Source organism: Lactuca saligna, chromosome 7 (genome assembly GCF_052625555.1).
Source record: "Lactuca saligna cultivar CGN05327 chromosome 7, ASM5262555v1, whole genome shotgun sequence".
In the NCBI taxonomy this organism is placed as follows: domain Eukaryota; kingdom Viridiplantae; phylum Streptophyta; class Magnoliopsida; order Asterales; family Asteraceae; genus Lactuca; species Lactuca saligna.
The window spans coordinates 131,575,577-131,582,720 of NC_136423.1; positions in this window are offsets into that span (position 1 = coordinate 131,575,577).

A 7,144-nucleotide genomic window follows, 5' to 3' on the forward strand; every position below is an offset into this window, starting at 1 on the left:
GGTGAGGAAGGTAAGGGTTTCAATCCTTACCTTAAAATCGAAAACTTAAAAATCAAGAAACCTTGCCATAAATTCGATTACCTGGGAGGCAAGGTAAGGGTTACAACCATTACCCAATTTTCGAAACTTAGGTCCAAGAAACCCTAATTTCGAAATTCTCGGCCTAAAGGGTCTAATTCTCATAACCCCTAATTTGATCAATTTAACCATTATAGAAAATTCAATAGAAAACAAGCCAAGCTCTGATACCACTGATGGTTTTTATGCAAAACAAACAAAAATTAAACTCTTAAGTTTGCATGCAACCCCAAAAAAGAGCTATGTTTTCTCTATTGAATCTATAACTATGAACATCAAAAAGATTAGAAAGGGTTCCAAACCCATGCATGAAGATTAGAACTTTGTGACAACAGTGGGCTAAAGGAGTATAGATCTTAGGTTGCAACCTCAGATTTAGCCCCAAATTTGGAAATACTATAACAATACACTAGAAAGGGTTCCAAACCCATGCATGAAGAGATCTAGCTAAGGGAGAGCCAAGGTAACGACTTGTTACCTTCAAAGTGATGCTAAGATGGAGTAGAATTTGGATCTATAACTTCTCCTTTCTCCAAGCTTCTTGGACTTCAATCTCTTCTCACCAAAATCCACCTTTCAAGCTTAATAATACACAAATATGGAGAGTAAATACGATTAAGGGTTTCTGAGATCAAGGGGTTTGTAAGGGAGGTGAATGGAGGATAATGACCCTTTAAATAGGGTGTAAAACCCTAGAAATTAGGGTTTCATCCTCTAGCTCCAAGTTGTCGAGTTGCATCCTCAAACTCGTTGAGTTGGTAATTTAAGACACACAGCCAAGTTCATTCCTACTCGACAAGTCATGGCATCCAAATCGTTGAGTAGACCTTTTAAAAAAAATGAATATAACGCAAAAAAGTTTATACCTGAGATTCAGGGTGTTACAATTCTATTCGACTTGAGCTAGACTTCATCCTCGAAGTCCGCTGCGGTGAACAACTCCGGGTAACACTCCCGCATCTCAGCCTCCGGCTCCTAAGTCCACTCAGATCCCCTCTGGTACTCCCGTTGTACCTTTACCAAAGGCACTTCCTTGTTCTGTATAACCTTCACTTTCCTCTCCAGAACGACCATTGGCCTCTCTACGTAATTTAGGCGCTCATCGACCTGTATGTCATCCAATGACACCACAGCGTGCTCATCTAATACATGTACACTTCGAAACCATAACACATGGAAAGTGTTGTGGATCTGCCTAAGTTCCTTTGGTATCTCTAGTCTATATGCCACCTTGCCAACCCTGACAATGATCCTGAATGGCCTGATGTATTAGGACCCAATTTTTCCCTCTTCTTGAAGTGGATCATACGCTTCTAGGGAAAGACCTTCAGGAGTACCATGCCACCGACCTGAAGCTCCAACTCAGATCGGAACCTATCAGAGTAACTCTTCTGCCGACTCTGTGCGGTCTGCAATCGCTATCTGATCTGCTGAATCCCATCAGTAGTCTGCAGAACCACCTCAGTCCGACCCATCACACTGTGACCGACCTACCCCCAACAAAATGTGGTTCGATATCTCCATCCATACAACAACTCATAAGGCGGAGTGCCAATGCTGGAATGAAAGCTGTTGTAGGAGAATTCTATAAGTGGTAGGTAGGAGTCCCAGCTCCCACCGAAGTCAATAGTGCAGACCCTGAACATATCCTCGAGAGTTTGTATGGTTCACTTACTCTAGCCATCTGTCTGTGGATGGTAGGCTATACTAGAGTGCAGTAGAGTGCGCAGTTCCTCGTGGAACTTCTGCCAAAAATGAGAGGTGAACCGAACATCATGATTTAAAACAATAGAGACCGGCACTCTATGGCGGGCAACGATCTTGCAGATATATAAGTTGGCCAACTTCTCATCTGATGAACTCTCCCATGTCGCTAAAAAGTTGCGCTCTTAGTCAATCGATCGTCGATTACCCAAATAGCATCGAAGCCCATCGCCGTCCTTAGAAGCTTAGTGATGAAATCCATTGTGATCTGTTCCCACTTCCACATGGGAATTTCCAAGGGCTGTTGCTGACCATGCGGCCTCTGATGCTCGACTTTGACCATCTGACATGTCAAGCACCTCTCAATATACCATGCAATCTCCCTCTTCATGTCTGGCCACCAATAACTCAAATGCAAATCCCGATACATTTTGGTGGCACTGGGTGATTAGACAAGCAAGACTTATGAGCCTCCTCCAATACAGTGTGTCTGACCCCCCACCAGACATTGGGACCCAAACTCGATCATAGCGAGTTAATAGCCGCCAGTTATCCTGCACGAACCGGGTGGTCTCACCCCTAATCTTTTCAAGATTCCAATTCTCCTGAAGCATACCCTCCACTTGAGCTTCTCTGATCAAACTCACAAGTGGAGAATCCACCAAAATCCTCAAACATGTCAATGGAGTCAAAGGTCCAGCTGAATTGTGCCTTAGAGCATCCGCAACCACGTTCGCTTTACCTGGGTGGTATAGGATCTCATACTCGTATTCCTTTACTACATCCAGCCACCTGTGCTGTCTCATGTTGAGGTTCAGCTGATCCATGATGTATCTTAGGCTCTTATGATTTGTGTATATGGTATAGCGGACCCCGTATAGGTATTGTCTCCAAATCTTGAGAGCGAAGACCACCGCTCCCAACTGCAAATCATGAGTAAGGTATCTCGTCTTGTGCGACTTCAGTTGTCGTGATGCGTAGGCTATCACACATCCTCTCTACATGAGGACCGCTTCGATCCCTGTGATGGATGCATTACAGAACACCACAAAATCCTCAACTCCCTTTGGGAGAGTCAAAAGTGGAACCTTGCAAAGTCGTTGTCGAAGGGTCTCAAATGCCCTCTATTGCTCAGTAAATCCACCCCTACCTCGTCAAACGAGTGAGGGGTACTGTAATCTTGGAGAAATCATGTATGAATCTCTGGTAGTACCCTGCAAAACCAAAAAAGCTCATGATATCCGACGGAGATTTTGGGTCCTCCCACTGTATAACTGCCTTGATTTTGGCCGAATCGACCAAAATCCCCTCCTGGTTAACGAGGTGTCCAAGGAACAGAACCTCTCGTAACCAAAACTCACACTTCGAGAACTTGGCATATCACCGTTCTTGCCTCAAAAATCCCAATAACTCCTGTAGATGGTCCACATGCTGCTCTCGGGTCTTGGAGTATACCATGATATCGTCTATGAATACGATGATCGAGCGATCAAGCATCGTTTTGCAGACCTGATTCATCTGGTCCATAAATACTACAGGCGTGTTAATGAGCCCAAATGGCATCGACATGAAAAAGTAATGTCCATGAAGAGTCTGGAACACGGTCTTTTCCACGTCTTCCTCCCTAAACTTGACCTGATAGTACCCGGACCTCAGGTCTATCTTGTAGAACCAAGATGCCCCTTGTAACTAATCGAAAAGATCATCTATCCTTTGGAGTGGATAACCTTTCTTCACCTTCAACTTATTCAACTCCCGGTAGTCAATGCACATCCAGTGTGAACCATCCTTCTTCCTGACGCAGAGGATCGACGCTCCCCACGGAGAATTGCTTGGATGGATGAACTGCTTGCCCAACAGTTCCTGCAGCTGTGATGACAACTCTTGTATCTCTGGTGGTGCCAAACGGTACAGTTCCTTTGCGATAGAGGTCACACTTGGCACTCGGTCGATTTTAAACTCTTTGACCACTCCGGAGGCACTCTTGGTAACTCCTCTGGGAACACGTCAGTAAACTCCCAGACCACCGGAACCTCTAAAACTAAAATCTGATCTCTGAATCGCGTATCCACCACATACGCTAGATAATCCGCACACTCATGTTGAATGTACTGTCGAGCCCTGGCAGATGAACAAAACTCTGATCCTAATCTAGTACCCTCGCCATAGACAATCAGTTCTCTCCCACTTGGGGTCCGAACCATCACTCGCTGACCCTCGCAGTCGATCATGGCACCGAAGCGACTAAGCCAGTCCATACCCACGATCACACACACACACACCCATGGGAATTGGAATCAAGTCTATCGGGAAAGATACCCCAAAGATCTCTAACTCACATCCCCAGTGTACTGAAGAAGCAGAAACCCCATGTTCGTTGGCGATAGAGACTCGCAATGGATACTCTAGCTCTCCTATTGGCACACTGAACTCCCTACTAAATTTCTATGAGACAAACGACCGACTCGCCCCCAAGTCAAATAAAACCAAGGCAGACATGGAGTTCACTAAAAATGTATCTAATCATAGGTATAAACAAATAAGCATAAAATATATATAATTGGTAAGATAAGGGATAGAAACATACCAGCAACCATGTTCGGGTGCATCCCTGGCCTCCTTTGCTGTGAGCTGGAAGGTGTGTCTCTGATCCCTCAAGGGCTCCGCTCCACCCTGCCTCCCATTAGTAATCCTCAATGTAGTTGGCGCGGGAGCCTGCGCCGGTTTGGCGGCTAGTAGGAGACACTTGGCCTTTATATGGCTCACCTGCTCATAATGGTAACAAGGTCTGACTCCGGGAGCTGGAGTCTGCTGTCTGCAATCCATGGCAAGATGGCTCTACTTTCCACATTGGTGGCACTTGCTCCCTGATCGAAAAACCCCCGAATGAGCCTTTCCGCACTTCCCACAAATGCGGACCTACTTTCCCCCTAAACTAGAATCAGCGGTCTTAGACTACTTTGGCATCGGCTGTGACTGTGTCGGGGCTTACCTCTACTCTTTCAGATGCAACTCAATCTCAATCTCCCGCTGCCTAGCGGCCTCATGTAACTTCAACAAGGTATCACATCGCTGTGTAGCAACAAACTGGTGAATTTCAGTCTTGAGCATGCTCAGATAACGTGTCATCTGAGCTCGCTCAGAGGCAAAATCCAGCAGAACATCACCTACTCTATGACCATACAGGTGATCTCCATCACCGTCTCACCATCCTATCTCAACTCCAAAAACTCCTAAGCTAACCGTTCCCGCTCGACCTGTGGAATGTAAAGAGTGTGGAACATATCCCTGAACTGCTCCCAAGTAACTGTAGCTCTCTGGTCATCATAATATGACCCAGTTGTCAACCTCTACCAATCCTTTGCCCCGGACCTCAACAGGTTCACGACACATCTGACCTTTTGGTCAGTAGAACACAAACATGTGAAGAAACATCCCTCCATGTCAGACAACAAACTCATGGCTCAGATTGGATCAAGAGCCCCATCGAATATCTGGGGCTTCGAGTTATCGAAGTCCCGGTACTGAAAATCTCGACTAGCTCCTCCCCCTGTCGTTGTTACAACTGATGTAGCTGCCGCGACAGCCGTCTCAGCTAGGGCTGCATATCTATCATCAAAATACTCCATCATGGCAGTCTTAATATACCCAAATATCTCCAAAATCTGACCCCGGACAACCTTGACCACCTCCTCGCGGATGATCTCCCTGGCACTCTCCTTTGTCAATGCTGGCCTATCTTGGCCAATGAACTTGGGTGTTGTCGGGGAACCCTGATCACCCTATCCCGATCCCGATCCAAATCCAGTCACAAAACGACTCCTAACCACCATTCTGAAATTACACTAGGAAGATATTAGATAATCCTCATAAATTACAAGGAACCAACTCCTAACTAAACAATAGGAGTTTTGACTTCCTTGCTATGCATATGGGTCCCATGCTTTCAGTAATACATGCTCATACTACCTTCCACACCTACCCATATTCTTCTCAAGTATCACCACAACACCCTAAGAATATATCTATCTATCTATCTCTCTCTCTCTCTCTCTCTCTATATATATATATATATATATATATATATATATATATATGCATGGTGATTTCTCAATCCTCACTCCTATAGGAATGCTAAATATCTCATACCGGCCTACCGACTTCACACAACGTACACATGAAACTTCCACCAACCCTTCAACACTCGTGTATGATAGCCATACATAATGTTGGACCCTATAGACATTCGAATACTAAGTCCTACTCTAAGCCCACAACCAAACAAGGAACAGGAAATAAAGCTAAACCAAATATTCTCAGGCTATAAGATCTTAATTATGTACAATCGTAATACATACACTAAGCACCTACACGAATGATGTCAATCTCATATAAGGAAAACCCTAGGATATCAGGCATCATATAATCAGGGAATTCTATCATGCAATTCCTGAAGATCCCTAGCCTAGCACTAGCATATCACAATATCAAATATACGCACAATATTCTGGGGTCTACTTACTGGTCCGGTTGATCATACACTTGCATCCTTCTTTAATTATTTTGAAAACCTCTTTTTTTGTTTGAAAATCACTTTGAAAATCTTTTCCTTAGTTTCAGATTAGATTCACACAAGTGTTCCTCCAATTCACTCAAACCAAGGTTCTGAAACCAACGTGTAACACCCATAAAAATCATGCTAATTTAAAACATTTAAAAACATTTAAAAACCAACAGTTGTTATAAATTTGCTTTCAAAGTTGTTCTACATCAGAGAATGTCACACCCCCAAACCAGAACGGCGGAAACGTTCAGGGGCGGAGGACGTCATATTCAGTATCATAACAGTTCATAGAAAGGAAAGTACACACCACCATATACATTAAAGTTTCCAAAATGTTTACATAATTGTATTCGTTACATGTTCAAAATTTAACTACATAAATATCTTTCAAAAGAAGTAATTAATGTCAGTACGTTAATCCCCATAAGTTGATTTCCAAATCTGCTTAGCGGTTCCCTGAGAATACAAGTTATTTCAAAGAGAAAGTGTCAACAATTAAGTTGGTGAGTTCATGAGTAGTGTTTTGAGAAAATGTACGCCATTCAAAAGTTCGTGTATGTTTTCCAGAAAACGCAGTATTTCAAATGTAAAGAGTTGTGATTTGTTGTGTTGAAAGTGAATGTATTAGATCCAGAAAATCCCATATTTTCCCTAATGGTTGAGATACGAATTGTTGTGTTTCTAAGAAAAACCCTTATTTTCTTATAAAAGTATGAAATGCATATGAATGTTCGTGTTATAAGTTGTAAATAATTGCACCAGGAAAATCCCTTATTTTCCTATTAGTTGTTTGGTTTG